The sequence below is a fragment of the Palaemon carinicauda genome, chromosome 15, assembly GCF_036898095.1.
Source record: "Palaemon carinicauda isolate YSFRI2023 chromosome 15, ASM3689809v2, whole genome shotgun sequence".
Lineage (NCBI taxonomy): Eukaryota > Metazoa > Arthropoda > Malacostraca > Decapoda > Palaemonidae > Palaemon > Palaemon carinicauda.
Genome location: NC_090739.1, coordinates 8,993,532 through 9,009,058, shown reverse-complemented (window position 1 = coordinate 9,009,058; position 15,527 = coordinate 8,993,532). Strand labels below are relative to the sequence as shown.

General features: G+C 46.9%; 1 long non-coding RNA gene across 2 annotated transcripts in view; it reads right to left on the bottom strand.

Annotated features, from left to right (window-relative positions):
• Positions 1-15,527, bottom strand: part of LOC137654479 (uncharacterized) — a 47,377-nt gene that overhangs the window by 6,444 nt on the left and 25,406 nt on the right. For both annotated transcript variants that reach the window (XR_011046639.1, XR_011046638.1), the window contains exon 3: positions 747-914. This is a non-coding gene — a long non-coding RNA (uncharacterized lncRNA). The remainder of the gene's footprint in view (positions 1-746; positions 915-15,527) is intronic.

The following is a 15,527-nucleotide window of genomic DNA, read 5'->3' as shown; positions in this document are numbered from 1 at the left end:
AATTGGGGGAAGTGCCTTTAGTATATGTATGTATGTACTGTTCTTTAAATTTTTTTTCCTTGTGTCCTTTCCTCACTGGGCTATTTACCCTGTTAAGGCCCCTGGGCTTATAGCATCCTGCTTTTCCAACTATGGTTTTAGCTTAGCAGGTAATAATAATAATATAATAATAATAATAAGGGTATTGAGGGTGAATGCGGATGTCTGATCACACAGAGGAAGTGGGGATATGCCCTCTTATCTTTCCAACCAAGATTGTAGTGGAAAGCTCCATGAGCAGGCACTCTGCATCGCACGTGTTGTGGTTGCTTTGCAACTTTGAGAATGATGCAATCAAACCATTTTTCTTTAATTGCCTGGTCGTAGAAAAAGAAAGAGACGGAGTAACCCATATAAAGGACTCTGAAATTTGTATCCACGTAGGAATAAATTTGATTAAAGTCGGATGTTATTGCTTTATTTTCATACTTATGTTTTCGTCATTTATTTTCTAAAACACTCTCACCTTCTTCACATGGAAGCAGGCTATTTCACAGAAACATGCTTTGCAAGTTATCAGTACCTTAGGCATGGTCTACATGTCAAGTATTTGATCCTTATATTTAGTTTTATCATTTTTGCTTCTTTTTAAAGCAAAATAAACTACAAATAAATTCAAGATAATCACTTGATATAAAAGTCTAAAACCTATACTACAGTACTGATCTATTTTTGGCTTCAAAAAAGGACATTAAAAGCAACCTTACCGGAAATGTCTGTCCACTAAAGTAAATTCTTCAACAAGTTTTACCATCCTCACAAGCTCTATGAGAAGCATAAACTCAGACCTTTACCGGGGAAACATCCTCCTCAGGCACATATTCATCACAGAACTGGTTGCAGTCTCAAGTGTATTGTGCCATGGATACATCCATCTAAAAACATTTAAATACAATTTTAAGAATTAATGACGCACCCGTTATGCATAAAATTTTTTTTGAGAAATTAATCAATATGAAGTTTTACATACATCAACCACAACAATCAGCAAGTATAACAGAAGGAACAAACTGAAGGATATTTATGAAGAAAACTAAAGTACAATCTTGAATAAATGTAGACCTGAACAAAGGACCAGCTATCAGGTCAGAACTCTTTAAGTTATATGTACCGTAGCACCAAATTTACCCGAACTTGTGCACTTACCTTAAATACCTTTAGTATTTGTTTTTTTCCCCTAATGTTTGTTATGAATTTCACCATCCACCTTTTCATTAGGGAGAATGGGGGAGATACTTCTTTAGGATTTAAGAATGAAGCTCAGAAGTATAACTTACCAACATTGTTAGATCCACTGTGTAGCAAGAGAGGGGACACAAAAATGAAAAGTCATTCCATCACTCATTTCAGACATACACAAAAATGAAGAGCTAGTCATTCTACCACTCATTTCTGACATATATTTACACATTACCATAGAAAAGATGATTCGTGTCCCGTATCAAAGCCAGGTTGGGTACACAACTACTTGAGCAGCCACCACAGGAACACGCATAAAGAGGTCAAGGAACTTACGGGTATACTAACTGAACCAACTTCTCATCCTTCAGCACATAGCTTACTAAAGGGTTTCTTTTGAAAATTATGTGGGGCCTATAACCTGATTTCATCTAGCAAAGCCAGAAAGAGATCATAAACCTTGACATCTATTTTTTGGTCTTGTTAGAGCCACTGAAAAGTTACAGACACTTTGGTCAGAGATGACCATGTCTTCTTCAGATAGTACAGCAGCGCCCTCAAGGGGCACAAAAGCATCCCCTCTTGAACACTAACCGATGCTTCAAGTAGAGAGTGGAGAGTGAAGGGCTCAAACCCCAGGTTATGAGCTGACGGGTTCTACGTTTTGGCCACAAACTCTAGCACAAAACTAAAGGTTATTTTCTTCCACCCCTCAGCTTGGGTGACTAAATAATAGAAATCATGTAACCCGTCTATTCTCTACGCCGATGCTAAGGCTAGCAAACACAGTCTTGAGTCGGATCTCTAGAGTCTGATAACCTCCTTTAAGGATCATATGCGGTATGTATAAGAGCCTTGAAGACCAAGTCTTATTCCACTTTGGGGTCCTGAGATAACAGGGTGGGCAAGACTGCTGGAAGCTTCTCACAAGCATAGACATCTCCCACAAGGAGGAGAGCTCTATACCTTTCAGTCAATAGACCATGCTTGAGGCGAAGCAGTAGCTTCTGACAGTAACAACTGATTCTCTTCTCTCGGCAAAGGAAGACTGGGAAATCCATGATCTGCGCTAGAGTTTCTCCAACCGGAGAAGTATCCATTCTACAACACCAACCACAGATGACGACTCACTTTCCCTAGTAGACAGCTGCAGAGGACCAACACAATTATCCAGACATCTGTGCAGTGCCTTGTGAAAAGCATTTTGTTCAGAGATGCTGGATAGCCTCCTACCATGAAGTTTCTCACAGGCTGGTGGTACCTCTGAAGGTGAGACGGACTGAGGAGTGTGGACCATTAGGGTTTTTCTCTCAGGAAAATTACTATAAAAGCTAACAAATTGGGATACTCCTCAGCATGGGACCATCTGGAAGACACTAGGGTCATCTTAAGTTTTGTCGTAATCAACACATGGTTGATTAACAGGCATATCTGGATGAACGAAGGAAAGCTGTATGCCTCAATGTCATTCGATGGGTGTTGAAATGCATCTACAAACACAGCCAATGGGTGTGGAATGGGGGAGCGAAACAAGGGCTTCTTGTTTAACCATACCGCAAACAAGTCGATATTCAGATAACCCAACAAGGCAAGAAGCCTCTTCCTACACAAGGTTGTAGGGACCACTTTGACCCTGAAACCTGTCCCTAGCAACTGAGTGTCTGCTAATACAGTTCTCTTGCCTGGAATTTACCTGACTTAACAATCCTGCAATATGCAATGAAGACCAGACATTTATCATCTTCATCGGCTCGCAGAGAGGATGCGTGACCAAACACTAGAGAAAAACTATATTTTCATTATAAAATGACAAATTTGTAGATAATTTATATTTTTCCTAACCATACAAACCTTAGCTATTTAAATAGGGTATTACTTTCGGCGTAGCTGAAATGACGAGCCATTAGAATTTTAACGAGAGTTTACTACCCCCTCGCTGGTTAGCGAGGGGGTAGAGGAGGGGTAGCTAGCTACCCTCTCCCCCTCTCACACACCGGTGACTAGCTCACTTTGCTTAGAGGTAGGACTTCCCGGGGGACAGTGCTGGCGGGCAAGTTTGATTAAATAGCAAAGGTTTGTATGGTTAGGAAAAATACAAATTATCTACGAATTTGTAATTTGTTTCGTAACCGAAATAAAAACCACGCTATTTAATATGGGTAACTTAACCCTTAGGAAGGGTGGTAAGTCCCAGCCGTTACTGGCTTTTGGCTTTTGCCCGGGGACTCAGTATCTGAGTGTGTAGTACTAAAGATAAGGAGTCCCTGCACCTCGCAAGTGCTTTGCTCTGCAAGGACCGCGGCCTACGTAAGCTTGTGTGTGAAGGAATGAAGTGTGACTCGTCCTAGGAGTTGACCTGGAGTCCTTTAGATGGAATTCTAGGTTAGGACGTTCCCAATACCACCTCGTAAGGGTATGGGGACGTGACAGTAATATCTTATTACTAGGAACACAAGGAAACATAGTTTACCTGCAGTGGTTTGAGGTCAGCTGTGCAGAGAACCCAGGATGCTGCTCTCCCCAAGAGAGGGGAGAATGAAGAAAAGAATAAGGGCCAGGCATACCTTTTCATTCATGCAGACTAAAACCGGATAACAATGCCCTCAACCTTCTGCTACTAGTCTATTAAGGAGCCTGAGGTTTAAACCAGCTGTTGTGCAGCCACCACAGGGCCGATAGAGAACATATCAAGCCTCCTGTGGGTCACGTCTTGCAGGTAGTGGGCTGTGAAGGTCATTTGATGCTTCCATACCCCTGCTTGTAGAACCTGCATCACTGAGTAGTTTCTCTTGAATGCCAGGGACGTAGCAATGCCCCTGACATGTGCTCTAGGGCGACGTGACGGAGGAGGGTTGGGATTCAGGGAATGATGGATAACCCTGCGAATCCATGCTGAGATTGTATTCTTAGTGACCCTCCTCTTCGTCCTTCTTGTGCTCACGAACAATACTTGCACCCGAGGACGAATTGCAGCTGTTCTCTTAAGGTAGAGCCTCAGACTCCTTACTGGGCACAGTAGGAGATGGTCTGGGTCATCTGTTACAGAACGGAGACACTAAATCTGGAAAGAGTCGAACCGAGGGTCCGGCACTCCTGGATTTTGAGTCTTAGCCACAAACTCAGGGACGAATCTGAATGTTACCTCCCCCCATCCCCTTGAATGGGCGATGTCATACGAGAGACCATGAAGTTCGCTGACTCGCTTGGCCGAGGCCAAAGCAAGTAGGAACACCGTCTTCCAAGTTACGTGGCGATCAGAAGCCTGGCGGCCAAAGCAAGTAGGAACACCGTCTTCCAAGTTACGTGGCGATCAGAAGCCTGGTGTAATGGTTCGAAAGGAGGTCTCTTAAGAGACCTGAGGACTCGAACCACGTTCCATGGAGGAGGTCTCACTTCCGACTGAGGGCAGGTAAGTTCATAACTTTGTATGAGTAGAGAAAGTTCCAGCGAGGAGGAAATGTCCATTCCTTTGAGCCTGAAGGCAAGACTTAAGGCTGAGCGATAGCCTTTCACTGCCGAGACTGAAAGGCGCATTTCTTCCCGCAAATACATGAGAAACTCCGCTATTGCTGGTATAATGACATCGAGTGGAGAGATACCCCTTCCACGACACCAACCACAGAAGACTCTCCACTTTACCTGGTAGACCCCTGCGGATGACTTTCACAGGTGTCGAGACATCCTTTCCGCAACTTGTTGCGAAACGCCTCTCTCTGTGAGGAGATGCTGGATAGTCTCCAGGCGTGAAGCCGCAGTGATGCTACGGCTTTGTGGAAGATGTTGGTGTGTGGTTGTCTGAGCAGCTCGTGTCAAGGAGGAAATTCTCTCGGGAGTTCCGTCAGGAGCTGCAAAAGGTCCGGGAACTACTCTGCATGATGCCATAGCGGAGCTATTAAGGTCATTGACAGGTTGACCGATATTCTGGTCTTATCAAGTACCCTTCTCATCAGACAGAACGGGGGAAAGGCGTAAACGTCGATGTTGTCCCACCGTTGTTGGAAGGAATCTTGCCAGAGTGCCTTGGGGTCCGGGACTGGGGAGCAATACAGCGGAAGCTTGAAATTCAAGGCTGTCGCGAACAGATCCACCATCGGGGAACCCCACAAAGTCAGGACTTTGTTGGCTACTAGATGATCCAAAGACCACTCGGTACTCACTATCTGGGATGCCCTGCTCAGACTGTCGGCGAGCACATTCCTCTTGCCCGGAATGAAGCGAGCTGATAGTGGAATCGAGTGGACTTCGGTCCATCTCAGTATCTCTACTGCAAGATGGGATAGCTGTTCTGAAAAGGTACCTCCCTGCTTGTTGATGTAAGCCACTACCGTGGTGTTGTCGCTCATCACCACCACGGAGTGACCCGCCAGGTACTATTGGAACTGCTGAAGTGCCAGATATACGGCCTCTATTTCTAGCAGGTTATGTGGAGGCACTTTTCTGATTCTGACCATAGGCCTGAGGTCCTGTGGTTCAGAACATGGCGCCCCCCCCCCCCCCCCCCGCCCCCCTTCTTTTGAGGCGTCCGAGAACAGCATCAATTCCGGGGGGGAGGAAGAGAAGAACCACTCCCTATCGTAGGTTTTCGTCTGTCACCCACCACCAAAGGTCCGTCCGTTCCGCAGGACCCATAGGGACCAAGACATCCGGGGAATCGTGTCCTTGATTCCACCGGAACTTGAGCCGCCATTGCAGGGATCTCATCCTGAGACAACCATTTGGAACTAGACGGGCCAGAGAAGAAAGGTGACCGAGGAGACGTAACCACGATTGGGCTAGGAGTTCTTCTCGTCTGAGGAAAGGATCTGCGACCCTCCTCAGCCTTGCTATCCTGTCGTCCAATGGAAAGGCTTTGTGGAGATTGGTGTCCAAGATCATGACTAGATATACCAGTCGTTGAGTTGGAAGCAGAGAAGACTTCTCGAGATTTACCATGATCCCTAGATCTTGGCAAAGTCCCAGAAGCTTGTCCCGGTGTCGAAGAAGGGTCGACTCCGAGTCAGCCAGGATCAGCCAGTCGTCCAGATAGCGGAGGAGACAGATACCGATCCTGTGTGCCCACGAAGAAATCAGGGTGAAAACACTGGTGAATACCTGAGGTGCTGTGGAGAGACCGAAACACAGCACCTTGAACTGGTAGATATTGTTGTCTAGGCTGAATCTTAAGTACTTCCTTGAAGACAGATGGACTGGGATCTGGAAGTACGCGTCCTTCAGATCCAGTGTACACATGAAGTCTTGTGGTCTCACTGCAAGTCTGACCGCGTCTGCTGTCTCCATGCTGAACGGTATTTGTTTGACAAACCTGTTCAGAGCTGAGAGGTAGATGCCTGGTCTCCAGCCTCCAGATGCCTTCTTTACAAGAAAGAGTCGACTGAAGAAGCCTGGGGAACCGTCGACGACCTCTTGAAGAGCATCCTTCTTTAACATGGTCTCAACTTCTGCCCGTAGGGATAGCCCCTTTGCTGATCCCATGGCATAGGAGCTCAACGACACTGGATTCGCTGTCAGGGGAGGTAGAGATGTTGTGAACGGGACGCGATATCCCTGACTGATTACGGAAATCATCCAGGAATCGGCACCGAGTTGCTGCCACCTGATTGCGCAACTTTGTAGGCATCCCCCCACTGGTGGACATGCAGGGGGACTGTCAATCCTAGTGTTTGCGGCCTCGGCCACTCCCTCTAGGATTTTTACCTCCCATGGAAGACTTTTTGCCTTTCTTGTCTTTGAAAGGAAAGGGCTGCTGTTTGGACACCGTCGTCTTTGCTGCCACTGCCGGTTTCGTCGTCTTGGACGGGCGAGGTTGTTGAGGTGCTGGAGGTTTATAGGGCTTCGATGTGAGAGCCCTTTGGAGGAGAGAGTCCTGATTGGATTTCCTCCACCTCTCAGTTGCCTGTTCCACATCTTTGGGCTCAAACAGACTCTTTCCCAAAAGGGAAGAATGTCTGAGCCTGCTGACTTCGACGGCCGGGACCTTCGAATTGAACCTTTCCGCCACCGCATCACGTCGTTTCAAGATCGAATTGGCCCACAAGTTTGAGACTTGGTGGACCAGAAACTCAATGGTGCGGGTGCCCGAAAGGATAAAGGTCTCCAGGGCTTTCCGGGTGCTCTCCTTAGACAGATCCTCGGATCGCAGCAGGATGCCAAGAGACCCCAACCAGACGTCCAGCCACGAAGTAGCCTGCATGGCACACTTCGCATCCTTCTCCTGGCTTAGGATCTCTGTCGCCGAGAAAGTCACTTGCCGGCTAGAGTGTCTCTCAAGAGGGACTGCCTTGGTAAGCTCTTCCACAGAGTGGTGCAAAGGAAGAGCTAAGCAAGACTCCTCAATGATCTCAAAGTAACTCCTCTGGTGGATACGAGGAGGAGGGAGGAGCTTGTTGCCAGCAGTGGAACGGCTGGAGAAGGCGAGCTCGGAGACCTGGCCCTCAACCTTATCCCTGGCACTGTTCACCCCTTGGGACCAGGGCAAAGCCGCACTAGCCTTAGCGGGTTTCTGAGTGCCAAAGACTCGGTTCAGGACCAGGAAGCCGTTGAGATGCCTCATCAGGGTCAGGACCTGCCAGAAGGCATGCTCAAACTCCTGTTGCTCTCCCCCTGGAGAACTGGCAGCAAAGTCTCCCGTCCCCAAAGGCTCTACTTGGGGGGACACGTGGACGTTCTCCACGGGTCTCGTTGGCTCCGGTCGAATCCTGGAAGACGACTTAGGGATGGTCTTAAGAGTCCTTAGGTTCCCTCCTAGGAGAGATACAGTACTCCAATAACGAAGTCTGAGGGCTCTTCTCCGCCCCAACTCGGGACGATTCTCCTGCTCGAGGTGGGGTTTCATACATTGGTGCGATGGGAGAATGCCTCACCTCGGTAGACTCCCCTGAGGACGGAAAATCTTCGTCCACAGGAGATGGAGAGAAAGTCTGAGGGGGGGAAGGAGCCTTCCTGACGGATTTCGTAGGAGCAAGCTTGACCCTGGGAGAAGTGATCACGACCTCTACTCCTCTCTTCCTCTTCAGTGGGGTCGGAGCTGCCCTTGGTTTGAGACCCAACTCAGAGAAGGCAGGCTTAACAGCCTGGACGACAGCTCTGATAAGGGACCCAAACCATGGCTGCTTACTGACAGACGCAGTGTCAGACTCCCTCTGGAGGGAAGGGGATCGGGCGATCCTTCGGAGTAGACACTACAATGGGGCCTGCCTGAAAAGAAAGGGAAGAAGATTGGTTCCTGGACCTATCTGAAGACCTCCCCTCCTCCTGCGAGCGCGCTGATCTGCGCTTGCGGGGGGGGGGGGGGGGGAGACGTAAAGAAGACGACCTGGTTGCTCTCGTTCCTTAAGTCTTGCGCTGTGAAACCCGGTGGGAATTGCGCTGGAGCTTGCGCGATGGAATAATTCCAGGTTCGCGCACGTGCGCGTAGAGATGAAGGCGCGGGCGTGCATGGGCGCGCGGGCGAGGGCGCGCGTGGGCGCGCGGGCGAGGGCACGCGTGGGCGGGCGAGGGCACGCGTGGGCGGGCGAGGGCACGCGTGGGCGGGCGAGGGCACGCGTGGGCGGGCGAGGGCACGCGTGGGCGGGCGAGGGCACGCGTGGGCGGGCGAGGGCACGCGTGGGCGGGCGGGGAAAGGCGCGTGCGGGCGAGTGCTGGCGAACAGGAGAGCGATGGCGCGCAGGCGAGCGATGGCGTGCAGGCAAGCGATGGCGCATAGGGCGCGCAGGTGAGGGTTCGCGCGGGCGCACAGGCGATCTATGGCGAGCAGGCTCGTGGGCGTGCTGGGAGCGATGGCGCGCAGAAGATAGGTGGCACGCAGGTGCGCAATCTGGCGAAGGCAGAGGGCGCGCAATAGGACCAGCAAGCGTAGTTGCGCGCAGGTGACTGCTCGTGGGCGCGTGGGCGCGTGGGCGCACAGGATCTAGGAGGCCTCTAGAAGAGCGCACAGTAAGGGCTGGAACATGTGCGCGCGAAGGTTACTGCGCGCGATGGTGCGCAGGCGAGAGCTAACGAGTGGGCGAGTTCCGAGGGCGCGCAGGAGATCGCTGACGAGAAGGCGAAAGACTATTCTTCCCTCCTGCGCCCAGATCCGGAGATCGTGGGCGTAGAGGCGCGAGCGATGGTGGGCAGGTGCGCGCTGGTGCGCAGGTGAAGATCGCTGGCGAGCTGGAGATCGTGGGCGCGCGTGGCGCGTATCAGGATCAGGGCGCGCAGATGTGCGCTGGCGAGGAGAAGATAGCTGGCGTACAGGAGATTGCTGGCGCGCAGGTGAGCGCTGGCGAGCAGGAGATCGATGGCGAGCAGGAGAGCGCTGGCGCGTCGACTCTGCAGCAGGAGATCGCTGGCGCGTTATCCCTGGCACAGGATGTTTCTGGATCGTCGTCTCAGGAACAGGAGAGCGCTTGCGCGCAATTGCGCGTGAGCGCACAGGGGATACCTGGCACTTAAGGGAATTGCTCACAATGTGAGAAAGCCCCTTTTGCCCCGAAGGGACCGGTGCCCATTGGATAACGGGGTGCGTGGGCGCCCACAGCGCGTCAGCAACCAGGAACGGAGAAGGAAGGTCAGCAGGTCTGGCAGGCGAAGGAGATCGCGAACGATCTGCAGAGAGGTCCAGGGATGCAGCTGCAACGGTCAATGCACAGCGAGGAGAATCCTCTGCGGGGGGACTGCGAGGGCGAGGAACCGAAGAGGCGCCGCCTAACTTCCTTGTGGGGAGAAGGAAGGCCTCTACGGCAAAGAGGAAGACGAGCCTTACGTCGGATACGTCCTCTGGGGGCAGCAGGCAGACCATCATCAGTCCTCCGAAGAGGAGTCTCTGTTAGTGAACTCCCCCAAGGGGGTGAATCACCTGCAGGAGAGACCGTTGGACTTAGCTCCTCCCTCGAAGGATGTTCGGAGGGGGGAACTAAGCCTTCAGCAACATCAGCACCCAAGGCAAGAGGTTTGACCTAACTCGTCGGAAGCCTCTGCCACAACAACGTCGACGATAGACAGAGGGTCAACCTCCGCTATCGCCGGCGACTGTTTGACAGCAGCTCCCAACCTGATTATGTCAAACATTGCTTCCCTGGAGGGCGAACCTTTAAGCCCCAAGGAAGCCCAAAGCTGCAACAAATCATCATTAGCAAATCCTCCCCCGGAGGAGGAGGAGCTGCCTCACTATGGGAGGCAACTCCCTCTCCCGAACCCCGAGGTCGGTCAACAAGTACGGCCTACGCTACCACTCGACGGCCTCTTGGAAGAGACCGATCGAGTGGGAGCTTCGGAGGAGGTTCGGGCTAAGAAAGAAGTGTCCTTGGAAATTTCCTTCTTCAACGAGATCCTCGAAGGAGAAAGATCCCGCTTGGACTTCTTCTTTCGGCGCCGGGAAAACCTCTCCCACTGGGAGGTAGACCACTCCCTACACACTTTGTCTCTATCACATCGTTGGCCCCTGCAAAACGGACATAAGGTGTGAGGGTCCGTTTCGACCGCCGACATATATGTACCACGAGGGCGGTCAGGTAATCTGGGGCACTTCCGCATAGTACAGGCCAACTTCCAAGCACACTGAAAAGAAAAAGCAAAACAAGATCAAAGGCTGTCAATAAGCGAGGGTGGGAGCAGACACGTCAGTTCATCACCCGAGCTAAAAGCAAAGTGAGCTAGTCACCAGTGTGTGAGGGGGGGGAGGGGTAGCTAGCTACCCCTCCCCTACCCCCTCGCTAACTAGCGAGGGGGTAGTAAACCCTCGTTAAAATTCTAATGGCTCGTCATTTCAGCTACGCCGAAAGTAATACCCTATTTAAATAGCATGGTTTGTATTTCGGTTACGGAACAAATAAATTTTTGAACATAGTTACCCGGTGGATATATATATAGCTTACGTCCCTGACGTCACGGCAGAAAATTCAAAACTCGCGGCAATCGTAGATTGGGTAGCTAAGTGCAAGGTCTATAGATTAAGGAGGTCTTCTCAACCCCGACCAAAAATATGAGTCTTCTGCGCAGGTACAGACTGTGACGTAGGCAGGACCTATAGGTGCGGCCAAGGTCATAGACTAGATTCACCCAAGCATACCAAAGGTCGATCACCCCTTGACCAGGCAGTTGTTTACAAGCAAACGTGGTGTACACTTCCGCCTTGCTGATCAAAGCTGTTTTATATATAACAAAATGCCCAGTAATTGTGCAGTTTTCGGGTGCTTCTCATATAGAGGAAAAAGTAAGGATCTCACTTTTCATAAATTCCCTAAGGACATCATCACAAGGAAAACGTGGATTCAGCTGTGCAAACGAGACGATCTTATTAATGGGGAAAACGCTCAGATATGTAGTAAACACTTTGAAGCTGATGCATTTGAAAGGAATTTAATGTATGAATTGCTGAATCAACCAGTGCCTCGATCTCTCATCAGAATAAAGAAAGGATCTGTACCGACGATGCATTTACCTACAACTGGACATTCACATGCATCACAAGGTAAGAAACCAGTATCGCGTATTGTTGGTTAAACATTAAGATATAAATGACGCTGTAATCAACTTACATAGATTATAATTATTGTATATCCTCTTTATTATTCACCAGTAATCTGGAAATCGCGGAATCAGTTGTTTTCCTCATATATAGTTAAAAAAAAAAAAAAAAAATTTCTTATATTCCATTTCACTGTGAAAAAGTACCATTCATAAATTTTAGTTCAGATTTTTACATATTCAATAATGTCAGAAAATTCTAATCGCATTGTTCTCTATACAAGTCCATCTTTTGAATACAGTAATTCAATTTTGATTTTAATCAGATACGTCCAGGATGGTAAGAGCCGAAAAAAAGAGGACAAAAACGACTTGTAGATGAAATCCTTAGTCAAGAGCAAGACGAAACAGGGAAGATTTTTGTATAAAAAAAATCCAATCGGTGCCCACGATTGAAGATTTGCAACGTATAATTGAGCAACTGGAGAAGGAGAGAGATGATATCAAACGGAAGTGGGAAGAATATGAGGTAAAGTGGAAATGTGAAAAAGAGCAGTGGGAAGTTAAAGAAAGCTATTTTGCTACTGAAAGGGCTAAATGGGAAAATGAAAAAGCTAAATGGTTGGATAATAAGGTCAAGTGGGAAAAAGAAAAGGAAAACTGGAAAAAGAGAAAACAGCGATGTACGTTAAGTTTAATGAGATGTATGCATTAGCAACTGCTGTAGTGAAAGCTAATTTAAAGAAATACTTTTCACCCAAACAAGTAGCATGTCTTGTCACTGGAAGTAATATTAATACTTGGGAAGACGATGATATCAGCAAAGCCTTAACGTTACGCAGTTTGAGTCCAAAAGCTTATAAGTTTTTAAGAGAAGAGTGGAAATTACCTTTACCTTCTTTATCAACTTTATATCGCTGGTCAAGTAAGATAGCTGTAGAACCTGGCATTTTGGAATCGGTAATCCACTTATTGAAAATAAAATCGGAGTCAATGCTGGAACACGAGTGTCTGTGCGTAATTTCATTTGACGAGTGCAGTGTTGCACAAATTTGGAGTTACGATAAAGGCGCGGACACTTTGTATAATCCTAAATCCAAAGTACAATGCGCAATGATCAGAGGACTTACGACTTCCTGGAAACAAATTATTTATTATAATTTCGACACTAACATGAAAAAAGATCTCCTTTTTAAATTGATTATTCGGGTTGAGAAAGCTGGGTTTCCTGTAGTAGCCATGGTTAGTGACTTAGGATCAACAAATATCAGTTTGTGGAATTCCTTAGGCATTGATATAGACAATTCTGCATTTGTTAACCCGGTAGATGATAACAGAGAAATACATGTGTTTGCCGATCCACCGCACCTAATAAAACTCATTCGGAATAATTTTCTTGATCATGGATTTGTACTGTCGGGAGATAGGTTTGCTCTTAGTGGTTCAGTCAGGGAGTTAATTATGAAAAACAAAAGTGATCTATGGACAGCAAATACTCTCTGAAAAGCACATCAATGTTATGGGTATGCAACGCATGAATGTTAAACTAGCGGTGCAATTACTGTCCGAAACTACATATAAGTACTTCAGTAACAAAGGTCTGCTTGAAGATAAGCATTGGGAAACCACAACTCAGTTTATATACGTATCTTGTAGATACCTGGTTCGATTTATTCAATTCTTGAGTACCTCGTGATAGGAAGCCATCAAGAAATGCCTATGGGATGAATCTGGACCTACAAAATAAAACGTTGCAAGATATGATTCGAGTATCTAAAGAAATGAAAGTAATTAAAAGCAATAGGCTCTATCCTTTCCAAAAAGGCTTAATTATATCGTGCAATTCTCTAATGAACCTGCTGAAAATGGTCAAAGCTAAATTTGATACATCATATATTCTTACTTATAGGCTAAATCAAGATGGTCTTGAACACTTTTTTGGCTGCATAAGACAGATGGGTGCATGCCATCAACACCCATCACCCGTCACATTTAAGCACCGAGTCAGAGCCCACATTCTAGGAAAAGACAGCAAACTGTTGGGATCAAACTGCAACGTTGAAAGTTGCAATAGTGATATGATGACGTCAGGCTCATTTTCCAGTTTTCCTGTTGAACAAAGCGCATCCTTTGTAGATGAAGAATCTTCTATTCAAAAAGAGCTGAGTCTATCGGCAATGCTGTTTTGTTTGCCAGGGGAATTTGTTAATGATTTGCAAAATGATGAATATGTAGAATTTGACACTGAAAAAGAAGCATTAGGGAAAGCGATGGAAGATGGAGGCTTACAAAACGTAGGTGGTTATATAGCTCGTAAGTTTCCTGAATATGAATTCCTTGGAACTGCAGCGACGAAGGGAGATGGCACGTGGATTGGTGCCATAAGTGAAAGAGATGGAAAACTAATGCAACCAAGCGAAGAATTTTTGGTGCATTTAAAAACGATGGAAAAAATGTTTGTCATCATGGGGAAAAGTATCTAAAACCTGGAAAAGGAGCGACGGATAAATTGACTGATTTAATTAGCGAGTGTTTTAAAAGCAATGATATCCCATTACCATACGAAGTGATTAAATTTTTTGTTAGATGTCGTACATTTTTTTAGAATTCGTGTTTTAAATAGGAATATTAGTTCATCAAGAAAAGCGCAGAATAAAATGAAAAAGCTCGCAACGTGATATAGAACATAACTGAAATATATATTGTGTATATATCATTATTTATTTTATGAATTTAAACTCTGTTGCTCGACAAATTTCAGTTATTTACATCATCAGATATTTATTTGGTTGTTTGAGTGTAATACAGTTATGTATTTGTAATCTTACTTTTATTATCCTAAAAGAATAAAATATAAATCTTCGAAAAGATTGAAAAATACAAAGCAGAAAGCATGGTTCCTTTATTTTCTTATGGAAGTTCCACAGCTTACTCAGCCACGGTTCAGTCTGAGTGACGTCATCGCTCTCACCGACCCGACTCCCACCATCCGGCTACCTGCGCACTAAGGTGGCCTGAGAAGACCTTTTATATCTATAGACCTTGGCTAAGTGTACTACTAGCGCCACCACTCGCCAGGTACCTGGAACCATTCCAGGAGTCCTCAGATCTTCCATGCCCATAGGTCTCTAGAGGGGAGGACGGGAGGGAGTATAATTATTTATGTCCACCAGGTAAGTATGTTCAAAAATTTATTTTATAATGAAAATATAATTTTTAAACATCTGACTTAGCCGGTGGATATATATATAGCTGATTGACACCCTTGGTGGAGGGTTAGAGATCAGCTAAAACATTATTGGAATATTACTCAAGAGTTTCATAAGAAACAAACTTAAGGGTTCGTACCTGATAAGGAAGCTGACTTTTATGATTCTCTGCCGCATTAGTTAGCTGTCCTTATGAAATCCAGCGATCCACTCAGGGGGGCTGAAAGACCTCTAGGAGCTGTCAAAACAGTGTAAATACCTCACTATGACAGGACCTCAACCAATACCCTTGTTCTGGGCGCTCTCAAGAAACAAGTTTGACCACCTCCTAAAATCAATGATTGCGGAAGACTGTCGACCAGTCTCCACAAACAACCAAAAATACAAAAGTTTCAAGAGAAGAAAAAAGGTATTAGGATTAGGGGAATGTAGTGGTAGAGCTTTCACCCACTACTGCACTCACTGCTATGAATGGTCCAAAAGTGTAGCAGTCCTCGTAAAGAGTCTGGACATGTTTTAAATAATGTGAAGCGAACACAGATTTACTCCTCCAAAAGGTTGCGTCCATAATGCTTCGTAAGGATCGATTTTGCTTGAAAGCCACCAAAGTTGCCACAGCTGACTTCGTGTGTCTTCACTTTCAGCAGTTTATAA